We start from the raw sequence: 24781 nt of genomic DNA on the forward strand, positions 1-24781 counted from the left end.
TACACACACGTGCACGTGAGAGAGGGAGAAGGCTACAGAGGAGTCTTCTCTTTTCATCCTCAAAGACCATTCTGACATAAAGGGGAAAAGCACTCTGTACATTTTTAAAATCCTACTAGATGTCAGGTCTTAGGTACAATTCCCTGCCTGACCTCTGGGACCAAACTCTTGCAGGGGGAACCCTCTCATTTCCTGTTTCACTTCACCTCCCACAAAGCAACAAATACTCAGAATGGAGCCGGGACCCTACCTGACTTAGTCGACACTACAGAGGCCCTAAGTAAGGGAGTGCCCTGACTTCCATACGTAGAGGTAAACAGGCTTTGAACAAAACATATTAGAGAAACTTTGAAAACTATAAAGTCTTCCATTCTCCCAGATTTGACATTTTCATTCATGCAAAAGCATCTGTGCATGAAGCCCAGACTCGTTTTGTCACATTAAACTCGGTCCCTCCACTCAAAGACAAGACAGCCAAGTGATCTGGCCCCCGAGCATCACAAGCCGGCCAGGAACAGCGCCCAGAACACACTGAGAACCACACGTGATTAGAGGCCCCACTTCTGTTCCGCTTGCCTGGCAAAGGCGATCTGGCCAATGTTCCCTCATGTCTGACTCCAGGGGAAGGGGGACTGGCCAGGAGCCTGCTCCAGTCAGGAGCATGGGCTCCCGATTTCGTCTGGCCAGGGAAGACCCTGCCTCCAAAAGGGCCGGCCAGTTACAGCTGGCCAGACACTCGGCGCTGGTGCGCGTCGGGCAAGGCCATAGACTTGGTGTCTTCACACTACAAGTCATGCGCTACGAGCCAGAGGACGTGGGGCTGTGTCAGGGGTTCCCGAGACCAGCCTCAGGTACAATGACTCATTCACTAGACGGACTGACAGAACTCACTTATTATGTCATGTATAAAAGTATGTGTGAAGGCAACACGTGGTCATTGTGAAACAAAACTGGAAATTGCGAAGAAGTCCAAAGAAAACTTACTGCCCACTGTATGGATGTACCAACTTTGATGCAATTCTCTTATTGCTGAAACTTTGGACTTGTTCCCATTTTCGGCCTGCTTTATGACTTAACCTGTATAAACAAATCTATGGAAATCAATTTCCTCCCTCTGCAAGGAGACTCGGGCATTTAAATAATTGTCTTTGACAAATGTGCACCCCAAAGGTCCTGATTCCCGATATAACTGCTTTTCACAAAATCCACATGAAATTTCCTGGGTTACTATTCCATTTGTTCTCAGTCTGTAACATTTTACCAACCCTGACAAACCTCACTGGGCTAAATCTGAATCCTGCCAACTCTCATTCTAACAGAAATCCAGTCTTGAAGATAAGAAGCAATCCATTGGGGGCTAAACAATAGCAAATCAGTATTTTCAAGCTAAAGGACAATTTGGGAACCACCAAATTATATGGGAGAGGGGAAATCTTTCTCCAGTCCTCAGAGGAAGTTATCTGAAAATGCTTATTAAACTATTAAGCACATCATTTTCAATAGCCACGGGGGAAAGGCAGTAGCCTCCACTTCTGACGCGACGACCACAAACGCTGAGCTCTAGAAACAGCAACTGGGGGCAAGAAGAGCAAAGAGCGGTCCAGCCAGATTTTGCAGAAACTCATCACAAGTCCAGCAAAACCTCCATTGTCTTATGGGTCTCTTCATCCACTCAGGAAGTCTGATTGCCATCATCCAGGTCTAGATACAAAATGCCCACTAATCCTCTGTAAAGCTCACTGTGGCATATCCAGGCCTGGGGTCCACAACAGACAGAGGATTACGATGTACTCAGGGATCAGAGAGCCCCAGAGACTCCCACAGGCCTGGAGAGATGAGCCCAGGAGGAAAGGAAAATGAGCTGTGATTTTTTGAATACAGAGGGGCTGGTGAACAGTTAAGGAAAATCACGCTGCAAACGGACTGAGAAAAAACTGATTTTATCTGCAAGGTTGAGGACATCACCTTAGCTATACTGGAAGAAGCCCATTCCTTCATCTAGGCATCCATTCCACAAATATGTGCTCAAAACTCACTTGCTAGCCAACTCAGTGTGTTGCCAATAAAGGCTCATTCATTTATTTGACGAATATTTGTTGAGCCTTGGCTATTTCCAGCTAAGGAAGGAAATACAGAAATGATTGACACAGCCTCACCCTCAAGGTTGTGAGAACTATTTCTCAGGACACCTTCAGAAGCCAACTCCACCTCCATTCGCCTAGAACGCTACTCCCTGTCGTGTGAGGACAGACCAGAAAACTGCTACAAGTTCCTTTCAGCTCTATGATCCTTACTTTTTAATAAAGTAAAACCAAAACCATCATAATAGCCAAATATTTTGTCCAAATCAGTTTTTTATGACAGATTATATTTGAAGTGTTTAAAAAATGGTAAAAGATCTACCTAGCCAGTGTATATGGAGGCACATATATGCAAAAAAGATGACATCTTTATTCTTCTCTTGAGTCCATGAGCTATTTGGTCAGAATCCACTCCATTAAAGGTTTCCCCACCTTACAGAGATGTCGACACTAGAAGACTAGAACATGTTTTATTTTTTTTTAACTTTTTTAAATTGAAGTCTAGTCCATTTACAATGTTGTGTCAATTTCTGGTGTACAGCATAATGTTTCAGTCATACATGTACATACACATATTCCTTTTCATATTCTTTTTCATTATAGGTTGCTATAAGATATTGAATGTAGCTCCCTGTGCTAGACAGTAGATACTTGTTGTTTACCTATTTTATAGGTAGTAGTGTGTATCTGCAAATATCGAACTCCCAATTTATCCCCTCCCACTCCCTTGCCCTGCTGGTAGCGTTAAGTTTAGGAAGGCTAGAATACGTTTGAAAGCAAATGGGAAATGACTGTCTTATTCGGCTGCATCTTTAGACATGGATGAACACTGCAGTTACAGACAGGTCCAAAATGCACACCATGAGAGCTCTGTGTGTGGCAAATCACTGGGAAGTAGCAACTGGAAATCAAACATTTTCTCCAATATCTCCACCACAGATTGTCTGCTGGTGAAACCCACTGGGCACAGGGCACAGTCTGATGGCCGTGGGTGGTGAGAGCAGGAGCTGACCTCGACCCTACCATCAGGAGTGTCCAAAAGCACGTCACGGGGACAGCACAGAGCTTGCCGAGGTATTCCAGGCAACCTCCACCGACCTGCAGTGGGGAGAAGGCTGAGTCACGCTGGCCGCACAGCATGGCCACGTCCTGCTTAGTTAGCGTGTGACCTCTGTCGAACCGTCAGTAAGTGTCCAGTGATGAGAACTTGGCAGTGAGAGCAGCAGAGGGGACAGATGGAGGATGAAGAGGAAATGGGACTCTTGTCTGGGTATTCACCTGCCCAAACGGGTAGGACAAAGGAGAAGGCGATCCCCTCCAGCTAAAATCTGTCTCCCACGAAGGGCTTTTTCCTTGTTTGAATTTGATTAAACCTGTACACTTGGCAAGTCAACACTTCTCTCTTGAGAGCTTCCTACTTAATAGAGAAGCCTGAGGACCAGGCCAAAAATCACAGAAACTCAATTTCTTGGGTCACTGCTTAATCCTCCCACATCCCTGTTAGAAGCATGTGGGAGGCTCGACTCCTGAAAAACATACATAGGCCTTCCTGAAAGGCGAGAATAAAAGAACCCCTTCCTTGGAGAAACTGTGAGGCTGAAATGGGAGAAGGTACAGAAGGGGCCCACCACGGGCATCGGCCCGCTGCAGGGGCTCTGGTCCCCTCCACAGCTGCGGGTCTCCGGCCTCTGGAGCAGGCAGGTCACTGGTGGGCAGAGACACATGCCTCTCTACCCCCACGGTGGGCAGCCACAGTATCTCTCCAAGTGTCAGGGCCAGGCCACCTGCAGCACAGTCACCCTAAGCCCTCAGCAGGTGTGCAGATTCCCAGACCACACCCTGGAACTACAGAATCTAAAATTCTCCCCAGGGTCCCGGGGCGATCCTTCAGCCCACCGGGGCTGGAGACCCATTCGATTGGGATGGATCCCAAACATACACACTGTTCCCTATTCCAGATCACTCACCCTACGAGACCTATGTGACATATAAGAGCATCTTCAAACTACTATATTCAAATGAAAAGATCCACTGAGCAGAAATGGCTCATTCCAAAACCGCAAGGATACTCCAAATGCCTGTTCTTAGAAGTATACTGGTGGCTAAAACCATTGCCTTCCCTTTTCCAACTGGACTCCTAACTGGAGTTCCTGGCTCCAATCCTTCCAACGCAGGACACCAATGAAATCGTCCTAGAGCAGAGCTCTCATGTCACCCCCTGCTCACTTGCAGTGGCTCCCTGTGTCTGCAGAACAGACGTCCCATTCCCTGCCCCAGCAGCCAAAGTGGCTGGTGGTGTGGCCACAACGCAGTGTGATCCCCTCAATTCCTGCTCCTGCCCACCTCGCATCCAGCCAAGTCCCTCTTATTCTCAGCCAGCCCGTGGCTTCCTGCTACAGTCCCTGTCATGCAACCAGCCAGACAAATATGCACACAGTTCCCTGGACAATTTTTGTTTTGCCTTTCCCCCCATAGCGTCCACTTAGACTGTCATTTTTCATCACCTCATGGACAAAGCCAGTCTCAAGGCCACACTTTACCCCTCACCATGGGAAGGGAGCAGCCCTTCCTTCGAATTCCAAGCAGGCTTTCTGTAGCCCCCCCCACAGCTCTGAACTCTGCCTACTTTTTATGGCATTTGTGGGCATGTGTTACCTTCCCCATGAGACTGTAAATTCCTCGAGGGCAAAGTCAGCGTCTCAGTCATGGGTTTATTTTTCACAGCACTTTGCACTTAATAGCTGCTCAATAAATACACCTCTGGCAATGCCCAATCAGTGCCAAAGCCTTAATATCTACTTGCACATGACCACAGCAAACAAACCGATGTCATACATCTAAACAATGCTCCCACCAGGACTCTGCACATTCTTGGCCTGCAGAGAAGGAAAACTTCAAGGCACAAATCCTCAGGATTTGTCGATGATCTGATTAGAACGATCTTATCCAAGGGATTCTCTCCCTCAGAGACAAAAAGGAAAACCATTTATGTTTCGAATACTACCGAAGCAGTCAAACACAGATGAAATGTCAGAGAAACAACGGTGTGGGAACACAGCATGATACAATAGACACTGGGTCTCAAATTCAGTTCTTGCATGATTTTCTGCCTGTCCATTCCTCTGCTACACGGGGAGCAACCCAGAACACATATGGCAGCCCCCAAAAAGCTGGAGATGCCATTGTAAAGTGTTGGCTTCTATCAAGAAAAAGCAAAAAGAAAGATTGCTCCTAAGTTGCTTGTCATCGTCACAGTTGGTAATGTGTGCCCGCACACAGCCATCCTTCCCGTCTCCGCTATATAAAGGAATAGTGCACGAGATCAGCTTATGTCTTTAGCAAATCAGAGAGAAAGGCCATCTGCCCGGGCCATCTCGGAAAGCAGGTGCCAACTGTGTCCCCAAAGCCACTGCTGTAAATTGGGTAGGCTGGCTCTTCTAAGTGGTTCTGTCTCTCTTTAGGTAAAAACCATAGAGCCAACGCACACTTGGAAATCTGTAGGGGAGAAAAAGGTTTAGCAAGATTTACAAGCTATATTCAAATCAAAGGTTGCTGCATCTGACACCATTTGGGACTATTAATGGTACTTGATAACACTGATGTCACTTTTACGCACAGTGATATAATTAGCAGTGCTATTACTACTATCTTGCCTGTGTCACTAACTCCGTCTCTATAAACATAATTTACTAGATGTGAAAAGCATCAAATTTTTTTGAATAAATCTATCCCATGGCATCAGGCCAAGGGATAAAAGATTACATTCTATTAACAAACATTAATAATACCTACAAATGAAAAGTTTCATGGTGTTCATCAACATACCAGTCACACAGTATGTCCCTAACTCTGGAGGTGAGGAGTCCCACCATTTTTGTTTGCATCTTGGCTGTAAAAATAGGCACAGTACAGGGAGTATCTGTCAGGAATTCTGGTTCAACATGACATGGATGGAGGCCACGCCACACGCTTAGCCCTGAGAAAGCGGGGCAGTATTCCTGGCCCCAAGCAAAAGCCTGGATACCCAACAACTGCGTCATCAGCTTGAAGTCTTATCGCTGTGTCCACAAGCCAGGTGACAGGAGGAGAAACTCTGTTCAATGACAGATTCCAAAGCAAATGTAAAGCCTGTTGAGAACAGAGTTTGCAGGTTAGACTCTTACTGGCAAATGTACGTGGCTAGAGTGATCGGCCTCTGGGCCACTTTTACTGGTAGTCTTATGAGAAACACACACACCCATCACTATCTACAAGCTATAAAGGCCCCAGGAAACTTAAGTATACTGAACTGAGGGTTAGGTTCTTCTAAGTGCACTTTCTGGTTAAGTAAAAGGTTTGTGGAAAATTTTTAGTTCTCTTATCGCTAAAATTCCTTTGAAAATGTGTCCTATCCCTTCAACTGTCCTGCCTTCAGAAGCACAGTGACGTGGTACTTCTCATCCTGTACATGCAGGTGGGGAGCAGAATGGAACGAACCCAATCTGTTCCATGACATAACTGAGAAGCCTAGTCCAGTTCGACCTATAGCAAGTATGTAACTATTTATGTATTGTGTCCACCCCGGGAGTAGGGAGAGACTCCCTGAAGTAGCAACTGTCTCCTCAGCTCTTGAATTTAAATAAAAGCCAAGAGTAGAAAAATGCTGATCTAGATTCCTGGTTGGTCGGTATCCAATGAACTGAATTAGTATTACACTGGTAGAACGGACTAGGGAGAAAACGATTTCACAAGGTACCAGAACCTTAATACAAGCTTGCCGTCACAGACCAAGCCAGAGGCCCCAGTTTTATGGCAGGGGCCTCTGCAGTCCACTCGCACGGCACCCTGTACTCGCCCTACCACTGTCCTTACTGCAGTGACTTGTCACTCATCACCTGCCTGACTGCCTATCTGCTCCCTACCGGCCAACACAGTGCCTGTCATGTGGCGGACACCCTTCATCCATTCATTCACCCATCCATTCATCCAACCATTCATCTGACTGTCTGCCAATGCTTAGGGCAGTCATCTTCCAAGTGGGATCCACAAAAGGCAGCCCTGGCTTCTCAGAGAGCTTGTTGTAAGTGCCTATTCCTGGCACCCCCCAAAACCTAATGAGAATCTGCGGGGCTGGCCATCCGTGGTTTAGCAAGCCCTCTAAGTGATTCTGATGTGGAGCAAAAGACTGAAAGCCAGTGACTCGGGGATAACTGCGTCAGATAACTGATCATCCAAATCTGCACACTTCTCGGGGGAAAAGAGACATGGCTGACGATTACAGAAGGAAAACAGGTACAAACTGGGACTATCCCAGGCCAACCAGGACGCATGGTCACCATGCCTACGCTGCCTCATTATGGGGTAACCACTTAAAAGGGATACAAGGTGAACCCATCTTATTTTAAATTCCACTCTACAGTGGCTCAGGCTACTGAAGTCCTGTGCATTTGACAAAGACTTTTAAACACAGTAGGCCAACACCCCCAAATTCCTCCTGTACCCAGCTGTGAAGTACAGTCAAGACTGTACTATTCACAATAGCCACGACATGGAAGCAACCTAAACGTCCATCGAAAGATGACTGGATAAAGATGACGTGGTATAAATATACAATGAACACTACTCAGCCAGAAAAAAAAGAATGAAATAATGCCATTTGCAGCAACATGGATGGATCTAGAGATGATCATACTAAGGGAACTATGTCAGAAGGAGAACGACAAATATCGTATGATATCACTTGTGTGTGGAATCAAAAAAAATGACACAAATGAACTAATTTACAAAACACAAAGAGCCTCACAGACAGAGAAGACAAACTTATGGTTACCAAAGGGAAAAGAGGAGAGGGATAAAATAGGAGTTTGGGATCTGCAGATACACACTACTATAAATAAATCAGATAAACAACAAGGTCACACTGTACAGCACAGGGAACTGTATTCACTGTCTCGTAAGAGCCTATACTGAAAAAGAATATGAAAAAAGAATGTATGTGCGTATCACCGAATCACCACGCTGTGCACCAGAAACTAACACAGCACTGTCAGTCAGTAACACTTACATGTAAAGAGACTATAATATTAAAAAGATAAACAAAAAGCATAGCAGGCAGAGAGAATGCACGTTGGTATTTTCCACAGTCTTCTCTGAGTGGCACAGTATCATGGAGAGGCGTGAACTGTGAGTTCAAAGGGACGAGCCCCAGGGTCACAGCGTGATCTTGGGCAGGAGATTCCCCTCTCCAGCCTGTTTCTCAGTCTGAAATGAAAGGGATGCAACTACTAAAGCTGGAAAAATCTGAGCAACAAACCAAATAACAACGGTATTAGATGACAGTCACTGAATGAAATAAATATCCATGAGTTCCTCCCAATGTAATTAAAAATAATGGGACAGATCAAGGGGAAGAAAAGATTACCCTTCTTAACAAAAGAATTCCAGTTAATAAAGACAGAAGTAAGGAGGGAAATTGAAAATCTTCATTAGAGCACCACAGCAATATCTTCTGCAGGTAATACCCACCCATGGATGCTAAAATTAGTGGGTGCAACTTTAAGGAGCAATGGAATACCTGCATGGTGTCCAAGCATCCCCTCCCCAGTTTACTCTTGCCTGTGGAGAATGTCACATGGGACCAGAAGTTCCACCAATGGCCGGCCTGACCAGCCATATGAACTGAGCTCAGCGGGCGTACAGTCTCACAGCTTTCTCACTACAGGCTTTGTGAGAAGATGCCTTCGTAGCAACTCAGAAGCCTGAGAGCATGGCAGTTGACAAAACCTCAAAATACGAAAGAAGGCAGTAGCTTATTCGTATGGAACTGTGCTGTATCATGCAGATGTTAAGCCCAGCAGCAGTGAACGCGCCGGGAACCCTGACCGTTACAGTGCTGCTCTGCCGCAGTCCCAGACCCCAGAACGGAGACAAACCAAGATGCACGCATGCACACTCACACACGTGTGCACACACACGGGCAGCCATCGTGAGGTTCTCAGCAGGTCCTAGTGGAAGGGAAAAAAGAGAGAGAGAGAGAGGATAGAACAGAAACCCACTTGTTTTCTTAGGCATCAATTCATCTCCCATCTGGGATGCTTTTAAGAAATAGTTACAAGTGTAAGGAAAGAAGTCATGTAAGTAATTCAAACAAGGAATCCCTAAATTATTTGAACTTGGAAAGGGTTAGTTTATATTTAAACCAGTAAGTATTTTGTTCAGGAAAAATGTAACCATAGAATGAGTTTGGGCATGTAGGCCATAAAATAAAACGCAATACCTGATGCAGAGAGGGGGGCCTGGGTGGTTCCCTGCTCAGTGACCATTCACTCTAATGCTGAAAGTGACAACCTCACCTCAGACTGTGGCAAATCATCAGCTTAAACAGTCTTGACCCTTTCCATGGTTTGTGTCTTTCCGGCTCCCTCCCAGGGGAGGTAGTTAGATGTTGTAGCTTAAAAGACTTATGCCGTCATGGAACAGGGAGGGACAGAAATAAACGAGTGACAAAAGATGGTAGCACCAGAGTTTGGTCACCTACTTTAACCTTGTTACTTTAACCCTGTTCATAAAGAGTGGAAAGTAAGACAAGCAGATAATTGAGCACTCAGTGAAAGCATTTAAATTTAAAACACCTTTAGAGTCCAATGTTGTTTTTCATAGCACCACCAAATAACAATTCTTGCACGTTTATCAGCAGATGCTGAGAGCCACTATAAAAAATACCACTCTAATCATTAGGGTTATTAAATAACAATAATGACATGGTTCCTCCAGAGACGTCCCCTGAAGAACTAGGCGGTTCCATCTTTTCCGGATCACCTCTCTGCTCCCTCCTATTGTGTGCTGTCCCAGGAAGGCTTTGGAACCTTGTCTCACAAACCTGGGTTCGAACCCCAGCTTTGCCATTTACCCCAGGACCATGGCCAAGCCACGTTGTGCCTTTCAGTGTCACTTCCATCCATAAAACGAGGAAGGCAATGCCCCTCTTAAAGGGTAACTAGATGGATGTTTGGCAAGCGTATCTCTAACACGCCAAGCACATTCAGTTACTGGCACAGGGTAGGGGCTCAATCAAGATCAGTTCCCTTTCTTTTCTTTTGCAAAAGTAAAGCAAAAGGGCAGAAGCTTTTCTCAGCCGATATAGATCTACGCTTCAATGGATGTTAAGATTTATCACCAGTGGGCACTAAAGAGCCGGGCATCTTCCTCGGGCATCTGCGTCACCTGTGGATCTAGAATTCAGGAAGCCCACATTCCACTGCTGGCTCTGGCACGCAGAGTATGAAACGTCGTCAGGAAGGTGTCAGGAAACCATTCTCGAATTCACACAGAAATGCCAAGGCCAGGTGGCCAGGTTTGGGCCCGAGAGGAGTCGGCGATTTCCTTTCGGCTCTACCGCTAGTGATGCAGCCTGTGATACGGAGGACCGAGCTCCGTGTCCATGTGTGGGCTCACTGGCGAAGCAGATGGGAATGGCCCCCAAAGACCCAGATGGCTGAATGAACTCTGAGCCAGCATCCTTTTCCCTTTTGCCCATTCCTTTAACAAATATGTACTGAGTTTCTATTCGGGGTAGGCTCTAGCCCCCCTAGGGAAGCTCATAAAAATACGATGAGAAATATTCTTAGTTTCAGTTCCCATTACACCTCCCCCTGTCCTCTGACCACCCTTCAGCCTGTGGGCACGTGTGTGCCTGGACGGATGCCAACCAAGGTGGGGCGCTGAAGATCCACCCACCTGCTCTTAGGAGATCTCAAGAACAATGCCCCAGTGTAGACGAGTTGAGTTCCTGTTTGTTACCCATTTAGACCCTGAAGTATGCAATCATTATATATGCAGCATATGTTCACTAACGGGTTTGAAGATGCGTCCATTCAGGGACAGGCTGTGATCAGTGAGCTGAGGCACAGGTTCTGGGGGGCAATTTTCCCTGGTATCTGAAGGATCAAGTGTGGAATTGAACTTACCATCCCTGTAAAGGGGAAACTGTTCTCATGGTGGCTTGGGAAATGGTGATTTCCCAAGGGCTGAGGACCCAGGCCTGTGTCTTCTGCTTGGCCAAGAAGGAGACTTCACTCAACCTGACTGAGCAAAAACATTTTTGGAGTCAACTGAAACCACCCACGGCCACGCTTCCTGGTGCTGCACGTGACATGCATGACCCGCACAGGCAGCATCTGCCTCGCCTCAAAATAAATGCAGAAGTAGCCAACTGTGCCCCACCTGGCCAGCACCAGCACACTGCCTGTGGGTCACAAAATGCTCCAAGCCCTGGTGAACAATGATGACAGCGAGATTTAAAGATCGTTGGCAGACACTTCGTACAGGATACAACACAAGTCATTCATTCTCGGAAGATGTGGGCTCACTAGAGGTTAGTTTCACTTTTCCAGTGAAGAATATACCATAGGGAGAGCAAAAGTCATAATACAAAGGTTCAAGGAGAATTTAAGTGTGAAACCCAATTCCGCCCAGATGATGTTCACTCCTTAGGTGACAGGCTCACCAAGCCTCAGCGTACTCGCTCATCTGGGAAGGAGGGGTGCACAGCGCCCGTCCTGGAGGCCTACCGAGCGTGAAAAAGCTCTGAAGTCCTCTACAAATGGAAGCTCTTAAGCTCTTTCGGTTACACCCAGAACAGAACGACATCTGCCGTAACGCGGTTTATTTAAAATTAACCTGATGTGGTCCAGCAATGGAACACAGACACTGGCATCATGGTAATAACACGCTACACTGGCCTGATTAAAATTTCAACCATGCCATCCACCCCCATCTCCTTGGAAAGTTAATGAACTAATGAATCTTTAAAAGACAGTCAGGGAGGCCTTAAAAAGAAGACGCCTTTTTGAGTAAGGGGGGAAAGTGGTGGATAACAACTTAATGGCTTCAGAATAATGGTAATTTCCCTATTTTCTTCACTTGCCTTAGCTCAGCTAATGGCTTCATTAACGGCCACACTCTGCAGCGAATAATAGAGGCCCCCGTCACATCCATCATAGTCATGTCACAATAAAACCAGTTAAATACAGTCCAGCTCCCTGTCTCATGCCAGTCAGCTCGAAGAATCAAAATTAGGAGAACAACCCACACGGAAGCTTGTATGTTAAATTCCTCTTAACAATAAGCACGCAACAGGCTACTGGTAATGAGACGTTAACTGTACTGTACATGCCACGTTGAATAGATAACTATGGTAACAATCAAACAGCTGTGGGGATGAGCTGCTCTTTATTACAAGTTGAACCACAATGTCTTTTTATTTCCTTCAGTCGCGTTTGATCAGAGTAGCATATTTTCTCACAATTAGCACAATCATGTCAAATCTGCAATGTCATATCATAATCTCAAATGTCACTTCATAAAATCAGGCTCTTTGAATGACTGAGTTCTTTCTTTTCAAAAGCATCTGGTGTGGCTGAAAGATCTTAAATTTTTAGACCTTTTTTTTCCTCCACCCATCTTGGCTACAGTGAGGAAAACTAGCAGTAAGAAGGCACTTTGGCTTTTGTCAAGGATGTCAATGATTTTTACCAAGGAAGGTACCCCGGATGGTGGCTTCATAGCTCTACATTTGCTGGAACAGGATTCTGGAAGTTTCAGAAGCATCTCTTTGCATGCGTTCTGCACAGCTTATGATGAAGCAGATTCTCCTGGTGCATAAGCTACTCCCGGAAGTTAGGATGTTTTAGAAGCTACATTCATTCATTTTGGGCCACTAGGGCACCATTAAATGTTCTGAAGCAATAACTAACTGAATGGGACCCTAGTGGCCTAAGACCGACTGGGAAAGCAGCTACCAAAAATGCTTCATTTACTCCCAGGAAGTGGTGTGTGCTCTGGGGGACGCTGGGCTAATGTGAATTGTACGGAAGGCCGCTCTCTGTTGTGGGGAGTATAAACCTAGCATCTGCGACTGGCCTGGCTTTTCTTTGTTAGATTTTGGTCCTATTTCATAATGCAATTTAATGGGATTCGTTTTTGGATTCAGAGAAAATGAAAAAGAAAAAAAAGCCAAACCTTTAGCTGGTCAGTGACAGCCTTTGTTCCAGCCGATACTGTTATCTCTTCCCCCCTCTGGCACTCAGGTCATTGCAGATAACGATTTGTCCCTTTAATTTGAAGAATTCAGAAGGTGTTGTGCATTTGCAGCGCGCCCCCAATCCCTCCTTCTGGCAATGTAAATATGAACCAGCTGGACCTGGTAAGGTTTTAGGTATTTCATTTTAGTCCTCATCTTGAAATACTGTTTATATTTAACATTTCTCTTTATTAGCAAATGTAATATATAAACCCCTTTGCCATTCTCTTGAGTAACCCCAGATTAACAAAGTGCACATATTTCTGGCAGATGCCTTATAGTTATTTCTAATTGAAACAAGCTGGCTATGAGAAAAGAAAAGAAATGACGTCTTGTATCTAGCGGCTCAGATCACGTCCTCCTAAACCAGGGCTATAGACGGAATCTAACGCTGAAACTTTCAAAGTGATGTGTGGCATCTGTCCTTCATTAATGGAAAGCAAATGGTACTCTTTGAAACTGTGAGGGCAAGAATGAAAGCTACTAACTTGAAGATACATCTGTCCAAACTGTAGGCTACGTAGGGTGTATTTCAATCTTGAGAATGTTGGGTGCAGGGAAGGAGTGGGGGCTCTGATGGAGAATTTCTGTGGACCTATTTTGCTTCCAGTCCATGTTAAGTCTCATCAAAATAACAAAAACAGTATGGAGCTACCACGTATTGACCACTTCATCAATGCCAGGTATTATGATATGCCTGTGTAATGGTTATTATTTTACCCATTTCACAGATGAGGAAACTGAGAGGCAGTAGGGCATAAGGGAAAGAGCGTGGCTTTGAAATCGGACAGAGCTGGTTTCCGATCACACCTGAGCTCTCTAGCTGGATGATGCTGAGTAGGTCAGTAATGTCTCTAGTTGTCATTTGTAAAATGGGGAGGATAATTCCTGCTTTCAGGGTAGGAAAGAGAGTTAAAAAAGAAAACAGATATGAAAGCACAAGGTACCTAACAAGGCTTAATAAATGATATTGTTTTGTCTGCCCATAACTCTCGTAAGACAAACTAAATTTAAAGACTGCCCAGAGTTTAAGAAAAATTACAGCTCTATAATCCATTGCATGTTTATTGGAGGATTCAAAAAAAAAAACTTCTAGTTAGCAGAGGCTGTCTGTTTATCTGTGTGGAGCCGTACAGATTCTGTTTAGCAGAGAACACGTCAAAGAAGGACCGGCAAGGGACATGGCTGACAGAGGGCAGATAGTTTGAATAGCAAATGAATGTCTTCAGAGTGGATACCGAGTAGCTATTAAAGGAAACAGACCGGTATGAAAGAGAAGTCACAGGGCTTCAAAGTCAGGCGCACCTGGGTTCCGATCTGGAGACGACCACCATTTCCTTAGCTGTGTGGCCTGAGTGATCTCTCTGAGGCTCAGCTGCTTCATCTGTAAAATGGGGATTGTCTCCATTTAATGAGTTCCTGTCGGGACTAAACAGGATGAGGCAGTCGGGGCACTTAGCACAAGGCCTTGCCCCTATGAGGAGTCATAAATGGCAGTGGTTTGGGGATCGGGGGTTTATGTTCTTTTAAGTGCTGTTCTTGACAGATCTGTTCTGGAGGGCTGTATAGCACAGGGAACTGTATTCAATACCTTGTAATGGCCTATAATGAAAAAGAATATGAAAAGGAATATATGTATGTATATGCAGAAGTGGGCCAGTGTGCTGTACACCAGAAATTGACACAACATTGTAAATTGACTATATTCAATAAAAAAACAAACAAACAAAAAGAAGCTTCACTTAAACAGTCAGGCAGACTTAGCCGGTGCTTCTCAGGATCTACTGAGTCGCAATCTGCATTTTTTAACACCTTGAAGTTTGAGAAGCACAGAGGTGCTAATGAGGTGCTCATTCCAAGGATGGACCAGGGACCAGCAGCCCGGGCTTCACCCAGAAGCTTGTTAGAAAGACAGCTTCTGGGCCCCCAGTGTAGACACAGTGAATCGAGACTCTGGGACTGGGCCCAGCAACCTGCAAGTTTCTAGCTGTCTGGGGACTGTATCTGGGCCAGTGCCTCCTACACGGTATGCGTTCTGTACTTGCCCCCTGACATCTGCTTGATTTCAATCCTTAGTAAACGGTTCCTCCATTAGAGGGGGTAGATTTTCTTGGATTGAGTCAAGTATCTGTCAGTGTTTTTAAGAGACTCTGATCACAGGTGGGAGGTTGGTCCGATCACACTGCAGACCGTTTTTGGGGGAGGAGCAAGATGGCCCATGTTTGGGTCTATTTCTTAACTTACTTCATTACAAACCACGTACACCCCTGCACGCCCGGTGCGGCACCACAAGGACACAGCCATCAGAGCCAGCCTAGTGGAAAATGCCTCGTTTCCTACCATTAGATGGGAGAATTGTTTAATCTTGATGCTACTGATGGGGCTGTTTCTGCTTCTCACTCAGCCACTGCCTTTTTTCCCTCTGCTCTCAGTGCTTCATTTCAGGAGGACAGGACAAAGGGGCGCCCTCATCATCCCCACCTCCCCAAAGAGCAGAGCTCTGTCTGCAGCTGTGAGCTAAGCAGCGGGGAGGAGAAGCCAGGCACACGGCCAGCGGACCGCTGGTGAATGGACCGCAGTAAAAGCTCCTGGAAACAAACAAGAACCTACACCACATGCGATTTTTCCCTACAGCGCGATGGCAAGACCCCAGGGGTTCCAATTCTATAAGCACTCGCTAGAAAGAATACCTTGGACAAGTCAAAATTCAGAAATCTTTCTCTCTTTTCCTTTCCAATCCCACAGCCACCATCGCAGACCAGGCTCCCAGCGGTTCACACCTGGACCATGCCAATAATCTGAGAAAGCCTTATCTTTGATCTCTTGCAACCTACAGCCCTGCACACTGGAATGCTGAGAAAATGTTCCTGCCTGTTTGTATGTACCTCTCCCCTGAGCCATGTCCATCCTGGGACTTCACCCAGTTCCCCAAACCTTGTCTTTGACATCTCTTGCCATTTCTACTGAGTTGGTTTACAGGATATTAAGAAGCCTTTTCAATTCCATGATTATTTTGAGAAGCAAAAGCAACTTCCCCATAACGTTCAAATAAATCACTGTTTTCCTAACTTGAGATTACATTTGCTCAGACTTCTTACCAAAATATTTTTTTTAATGGTGCGCATTACTAGTACTTGGTGTTTGCCTGGTTCTCCAGAGGCGTGATATTCTTTGAGCGTCATACAAGCTCTGTGGGGTTGACAGGGCAAAGGTCACAATTCATATTTTACAGCTGGGGATACTGAGGTCTGGAGAGATGCGACTCTGTAATCTTTATTCTATGGCCTGTTCAAGGTCACACGGCTTTTCAGAGGCAGAACCCAGGCCTTCATGTAACCTTCTCACGGTGAGGTCCATGCCTAGTTCCATGCCCCCAGGTCACGCCGATCAACTGCTATATTAAGAGGCTAGTTAGCAAAAACATTTAATTTCAGGACTGCCAAATTTATTTCTCACGGTCCAGATGAACATACACATATTCAAATATTTCTGTTAAGATAGCTTCCCCTTTTGACTACCTAACCTCCCATGCACAAAGGAAAATTTGATTTGTCGCCTCCATGTCTGTCTGTCTAAAGCACCTCAGCCCCCAGCCAGTCTTCAGCCCTTCGAGGGCCAGCTTCTCTCCACTGAGGGTCTCCAAAGGCGGCTGGGAGGTGCCTTCACCTAAGTCAGCAAGACAGACTCATAGCCATGTTACTACTTCAGTGGCACCAAACACAGAATTCCCGGAGTGTGAGTTGTCGCTGAATAGTCGCCTCAGCATGCAAGGACTCTGGCTGCCCAAACTCGCCTTTTCTGAGCAAAGTTTCGAGTTTAATTAAAACTGTCTTTAATTAAAACGCAAATATTCTAGGACTGTAACAATCAATTGTTTACACCAGACTGAGTAACAGCCCTCAAAGGCTTTGGGAAAAAAATAGTTTCAATTGCAAGCTATAGATTCAGATTTCACTGCTTGCTGAGATGGGTAAGGATCTTTTTTTTTTTTTTTCTCTATTGGCTTAATTTGTTTTAAACAAAAGTGCAGATATCATAATGGGTATCTAGGAGTCACATACAGAGACCACAACTCCCAAAGTTCACAGCTGCTAGGTAAATAATTAGGCCAGGTTGGACAACGTCGCCCCTTTTGGTTTTTAAACAACTTTTACAGGACCTACTGTAGCAAGGTAACATTAAAAAGCAAAGCCTAATATTAGTTAGTGTTGTCTATGAAGATATTTGTTATTCTCTTTACAAAGTATCCATTCAGGTAGTTAAAAATTCTTTTAGTTCGGAATAAAAAGGATTACTAAACATCTGCACCCATGCCCCTCTGACCACAAAGCCATGCTTTTTTATCATTTCCCTACACAGCATCTCAGGATGTCATTGGTGGGGCCACCCTACTCTACTGAGTGAGTGGGTCACGAGATTGGATCTAAGATTTAGAAACAAAACAGAATTCTGTTGACAAATCTGGGACAGCCTAGACAATTCGATAATGCTTCAAGGATCTAAACTTCTGGTAGGTAGACAATGAATAAAAAAGAAATAATTTTATCAGACATCTTCTAGTACCTACCAAATGAGAAGTATTTTTATTCTGCTATCATTACTACGCTGTGTCCCGGTGGTAACAGCTAACCTTTATTAAGTGCCTTTTAGGTGCCTCTTATGTTTAATCCTTATAACAATCTTATGAGGTAGATACCCTGTTACAGTCACCATTTCACAGATGGGGAAACTGAGGCCAAAGAAACTATGTCACACATCCATGGCTGCACATCTCAACAGGGGGAGTGCTGTCTGACGCCATAGTTTGAGCTTGAATCAACATGTGATGCCAAATTTAAATACCTTGCACTATTAACTAAGTCGTAATTCATACCATTTATGCATCCTTTTCAGGTTTCCTGAAAGCTTTCCCATATGTGTATCATTTGATTGTCATGGTAGACACAGGTGAGAACACTCAGGCGCAGAGAATTTGAATAACTTGCCTAAACCCATGAAGCTGCTCCTGGACAGAAATCCTTGGTCTCTCGGCTCAGGGCTGGTCCACCATCACACCCAGTCAGCCCATCTGAGGGATGCAACAAAGCTCTGACCCACATCCCAAGACACACACTTCATCTCTTTCACTGGAGGTAGGATTCTATTTGAATCCTTTGGCTCTACATGATCAAATGAGTTATCACAAATCAAATTTTCAAAGTACAGATCCTGCTCTAAAACTTCTTCCTCCAGTGAATTTAGCCAGGGCAATGGAAAATCTGGCAAAAGTAACAACAGGGATTACAATTAAGTGTGGTTGGTTAAAGAAAACCAAAGGACTTACTGAGCTGTATTTCAAACCATAAAGTTTCAACTGAAAAAGTCCTTTAGGAGATTTACCATTCATTATTAAGCTATTAAGTAACAAATACTGAAAGTAATGATTTACTCTTCACATTTTTCAGACTACTGATACACTTTACATCAAGGCAAATGAAAATTGGTTTGGAGATTACGGAAAATAGATTTATGAAGGCAGTAAAACTAATCAATTTGTAGATTTGCCTTACTAAAGTTCTCATTAGAATAATGACATAAATATGACCTTAGTGGAAAATCCATAACATATTCTCTTAATTTTGGTTAAACTCTCAGGAAGATCACTTTCTGTGAATCTAGATTCCCCAAATTCATTGCTGATTAGAGAAACTAAAATGAAATAAATCACCGAAGGCTGACATGATCTACTCATCACCACGATGCCATGTTTCAACATTAAAGCCATTTCCACTCTTGCAGATCATAATTTACACACTCCTTCACACAATAATTTTTGGCAAAAGGAAGGATTTATTTTCCTCTCATAATTATCACGTCAACGTGTTTAACCTTTGCATCTGAAAAACGCAATCTGAATTCCGGAGGCGGGAAGGTTGGCCTTGAGTTCTGTTCAGCGGTTACAGAACATGACTGCAGGTTTCTGTTTTCCAGAGAAATGGGTTGACATGAGATCTTCCAGAGTTAGCTTTCTGTGAACCACCACTGAAAACAGTCTAAGCTGCTCCCAAGACACTTAATAATTTAATTAATGTTTGATAGAGTATGAAAATGGTGTTCCATCCACTGCTAAACACACACACACATGAGTGCGTCCAGGTACACGATCTGGTTATAATACTTTTAAGTGATTTGGGAGAAAAAACACTGTGTGACAGAGCAAAAGCACACACAATTGGCTGGACCAAATCAGGGCTGAATTTCTCATCCATATACCTAGGAGGCATCCAAAATTATAATTACTTCCTAGTATACTTCTTGAAAGACTGAATGAGATGCCTTGACCTTTTGCTACATTCTACGTTTTTCAAATACTCTTAGCTACATCTCTTTAGGTATGCTCCATTTGTCATTATTTATTTGTTTTCATCTTTCTAAAATAACTTTCATAAAGAAAGTCTCTGTTAATCGACAGAAGCTCTATTTTTTCTGAATGAACTGCCATAAATCCCTGCCTTGACCGTTCTTCCTCTATGTGTTTTGGTTGTGGTGCATATGGTTAAATAAATCTTACTGAAATGCACAATAGTGTCATCTACAACCAATTACCGTCAGCAATTGCTTTGTAAACACTCAACAATAAAACAATTTATTTTAGTGAACAGAATCTATGTCAGTCCAACATTAAGTTAAAAAATAGCATGGAATCCACCTCAACCACAGTAGTGCTTAATTGCTACTCAATTTGCATAATTTATACAAATTAATGTAGACTCAATAATTAGCATTTTCATATGGTTTATTGGAATCTAAAAGGCATAACAGTATGGTGTGTTAGCAATCTGAACATGTTTAAACAATATGTTTTGTGAGTCATTGGCATTTTAAGTTAGCTTTTTACAAAATGGAAATTTTTTAAAAAGTACAAATGTCAATTCGTATGTCCTGTCTTGCTGTGGTACTAAATCTACATTTCCATGATGTACTTTTTGGTGATGACAGTGAACTGATTAGAAACCACCATTAAAGAACGTTGACAACACTTGAACAAATAAGACAGGGAGACACTAGGCCAATATTTTATGTTTTTTAAAAGGGCAATTCATGATCTCTTGTAAATGCTTATTCTTCCCACATGCATACACAAGCATTATAAAAAATAAATAAAAATAATAGTTGAGGAACTCCAGCTGAGTTGTGTAGCTTTTAAAGCAACCAAAGATCTGATCCCTAGTAATAAAAATACAAATATTTCCAACTTATGTAGACGGACAGATGCTGCAGAGCCATAACATTTCCAAATATAAAACCAATACTTGGAAAAGCACTAACTCCTTAACCACCCCTCCATATTTGTATATTACTTAAGAGTTGACAAGTGCTTTTTCGTCTGCACTGCCTCCCAGGGCCTTCACAACAACCCCATCACACAGATGAAAAGATTCCAGCTCAGAGAGGTTCCATGCCCTCCCTCTACGGCATGCTTTACCTATAGGAAGTGGTCATGCATAAATGAAGATGCTGATGAATATCAGATTTTCTATTTCAGGTACAAGGTAAAGGATGGGTTAGAAAAATGAGACTTGTGTATCACTGTTACATGGAAGATATAGCAGGGAAATATTCAGCTCGTTCATTTTATTTGCTCATTTTATTTCTGCCTGCTTTTGTAAAGGTAAATATTCAGTCCTCCTAGGAAATTCAGTGCTTTGTGATGACTATTCCAGATGGGGGATGGGGGGACAATGCAGCATCTGGGTTCACCTTTACTTCATCATCCCAAGGTCCATTTGAATCTTATGTTCAGACCTTTACTATGTATTTTTGCTTTAATCTTTTGCACATACCTTTAATAAAGTCTGTTTTAACAGAAGTTCTATTTTTCTGAATGAACTACCTTTAAAAATCATTTTTCCTGTGCATGTACCTATAGAAAAAGAAAAACCCAGTACGAAGGTAATGCTTATTTTCTGCTTTTCCTTATCATCGGTTCCCAGAGGACTCAGCTGAGCACCATGCAGACAGTAGGCACTCAAACATCTTCCAAATGATCGAACAAACAAGAGCAGGAAATTTTAAGCTTCAAATATTCTCACAAATATAGCCAGAGTACCACACCTACAGGCATTACTTTTCATAAGCCAATTCATTTCATACACATTCCAATGCACTCACTGATTCAGTATGGCACTACTCTGTTTCCGGAATTCCAAGCTTCCCGTGTTACAATGTTGAGGCTGAAACACACCGCGTATTAGTCGTCAGCCCCTGCTGGCGACATGGGGAAATGCAGCTTAACTGTACTAGACACTGCAAGCTGACTAAAAGGGGAGCTTATTTCCAAAACAACTTGGGAGTTCGAGATTCACAGATACATACTACTATATATGAAACAGATAAACAACAAGGCCCTACTGTATAGCACAGGGAACTATACTCCATTTCTTGTAATAGTCTATAATGGAAAACAATAGGAAAAGGAATATATATATATATATACAACTGAATCGCTATACTGTACAAAAGAAATTGACACAACATTGTAAACTGACTATACTTCAACTAAAAAAAATAAATAACTCTGAAATTAAGCAAAAGAAGTGCAATCAGATTAAGGAATCTCAGTGCATATGGTTAATCCTTATGAAAAGAGGAAGACCTGGGGGTGGGGGGGGGAGGGGAATAAACACACTGGCATTACGAACGGTCTGCAAAACCACCCCAAGGCAACACTTGCCAAGTCATCTACCTTGGAAAATATTTTCTGCCCAATAAAATGTAAGCTTCCTGGGTATTTTCACAGTGCAGTAGTAACTTTTAATAGCCGTGATGCTAATATGTATTGAGGACTTATTATGTGCCAAGTGTAAGATTATAGAATAATTATAGCTATCATTTTTAACATTTTTTATTGATTTATAATCATTTTACAATGTTGTGTCAAATTCCAGTGTAGAGCACAATTTTTCAGTTATACATGAACATATATATATTCATTCTCATTTTTTTCTCTGTGAGCTACCATAAGATCTCGTGTATATTTCCCTGTGCTACACAGTATAATCTTGTTTATCTACTCTACATTTTGAAATCCCATCTATCCCTTCCCACCCTCCACCCCCTTGGCAACCACAAGTTTGTATTCTATGTCTATGAGTCTGTTTCTGTTTTGTATTTATGCTTTGTTTTTTTTTATTTTTTATTTATTTTTTTAGATTCCACATATGAGCAATCTTATATGGTATTTTTCTTTCTCTTTCTGGCTTACTTCACTTAGAATGACATTCTCCAGGAGCATCCATGTTGCTGCAAATGGCGTTATGTTGTTGGTTTTTATGGCTGAGTAGTATTCCACTGCATAAATATACCACCTCTTCTTTATCCAGTCACCTGTTGATGGACATTTAGGCTGTTTCCATGTCTTGGCTATTGTAAATAATGCTGCTATGAACATTGGGGTGCGGGTGTCATTTTGAAGTAGGGTTCCTTCTGGATATATGCCCAGGAGTGGGATTCCTGGGTCATATGGTAAGTCTATTCCTAGTCTTTTGAGGAATCTCCACGCTGTTTTCCACAGTGGCTGCACCAAACTGCATTCCCACCAGCAGTGTAGGAGGGTTCCCCTTTCTCCACAACCTCTCCAGCATTTGTCATTTGTGGATTTTTGAATGATGGCCATTTTGACTGGTGTGAGGTGATACCTCATTGTAGTTTTGATTTGCATTTCTCTGATAATTAGTGATATTGAGCATTTTTTCATGTGCCTATTGATCATTTGTATGTCTTCCTTGGAGAATTTCTTGTTTAGGTCTTTTGCCCATTTTTGGATTGGGTTGTTTGTTTGTTTCTTATTAAGTTGTATGAGCTGCTTATATATTCTGGAGATCAAGCCTTTGTCGGTTTCATTTGCAAAAATTTTTTCCCATTCCGTAGGCTGTCTTTTTGTTTTACTTATGGTTTCCTTGGCTGTGCAGAAGCTTGTCAGTTTCATTAGGTCCCATTTGTTTATTCTTGCTTTTATTTCTATTGCTTGAGTAGACTGTCCTAGGAGAACATTTTTGAATTGTATGTCAAATAATGTTTTGCCTATATTTTCTTCAAGGAGGTTTATTGTATCTTGTCTTATGTTTAAGTCTTTGGTCCATTTTGAGTTGATTTTTGAGTATGGTGTAAGGGAGTGTTCTAGCTTCATTGAATTACATGCTGCTGTCCAGTTTTCCCAACACCATTTGTTGAAGAGACTGTCTTTATTCCATTGTATATTCCTGCCTCCTTTGTTGAAGATGAGTTGACCAAAAGTTTGTGGGTTCATTTCTGGGCTCTCTGTTCTGTTCCATTGGTCTATATTTCTGTTTTGGTACCAATACCATGCTGTCTTGATGACTGTAGCTCTATAGTATTGTCTGAAGTCTGGGAGAGTTATTCCTCCAGCCTCTTTCTTTCTCTTCAGTAATGCTTTGGCAATTCTAGGTCTTTGATGGTTCCATATAAATTTTATTATGATTTGTTCTAGTTCTGTGAAATATGTCCTGGGTCATTTGATAGGGATTGCATTAAATCTGTAGATTGCGTTGGGCAGTGTGGCCATTTTAACAATACTGATTCTTCCAATCCAAGAGCATGGGATATCTTTCCATTTTTTAAAGTCTTCTTTAATTTCCTTCATCAATGGTTTATAGTTTTCTGTGTATAATTCTTTCACCTCCTTGGTTAGATTTATTTCCAGGTATTTTATTACTTTGGGTGCTATTTTAAAGGGGATTGTTTCTTTATTTTCTTTTTCTATTGATTCATCATTAGTGTAAAGAAATGCCACTGATTTTTGAACATTAATCTTGTAACCTGCTACCTTGCTGAATTCTTTGATCAGCTCTAGTAGTTTTTGTGTGCACCTTTTAGGGTGTTCTAAATATAGTAACATGTCATCAGCATATAGTGACACTTTTACCTCTTCTTTTCCAATTCGGATCCCTTTTATTTCTCTCTCTTGCCTGATTGCTGTGGCTAGGACTTCCAACACTATGTTGAATAGGTGTGGTGACAGTGGGCATCCTTGTCTTGCCCCAAATTTTAATGGGAAGCTTTTGAGTTTTTCACCATTGAGTACTATGCTGACTGTAGGTCTGTCATATATAGCTTTTATTATGTTGAGATATGTTCCCTCCATACCCACTTTGGTGAGATTTTTTATCATAAATGGGTGTTGAATTTTATCAAATGCTTTTTCTGCATCTATTGAGATGATCATGTGGTTTTTGTCCTTTCTCTTGCTGATGTGATGTATTACATTGATTGATTTGCGTATGTTGAACCACCCTTGTGTCCTTGGGATGAACCCCACTTGGTCATGATGTATAATCTTTTCTATGTGTTGTTGGATTGTATTTGCTAATATTTTGGTGAGGATTTTGGCGTCTATGTTCATCAGTGATATTGGCCTATGATTCTCTTTCTTGGTAGTATCTTTGCCTGGTTTTGGTATCAGGGTGATGGTGGCTTCATAGAGTGAGTTTGGGAGCATTATCTCCTTTTCAATCTTCTGGAAGAGTTTGAGAAGAACTGGTATGAGTTCTTCTTTGTATGTTTGGTAGAATTCCCCGGTGAAGCCATCCGGTCCTGGACTTATATTTGTAGGTAGGTTTTTTTTATTGCTATTTCGATTTCA

The sequence above is a fragment of the Camelus dromedarius genome, chromosome 25, assembly GCF_036321535.1.
Source record: "Camelus dromedarius isolate mCamDro1 chromosome 25, mCamDro1.pat, whole genome shotgun sequence".
Lineage (NCBI taxonomy): Eukaryota > Metazoa > Chordata > Mammalia > Artiodactyla > Camelidae > Camelus > Camelus dromedarius.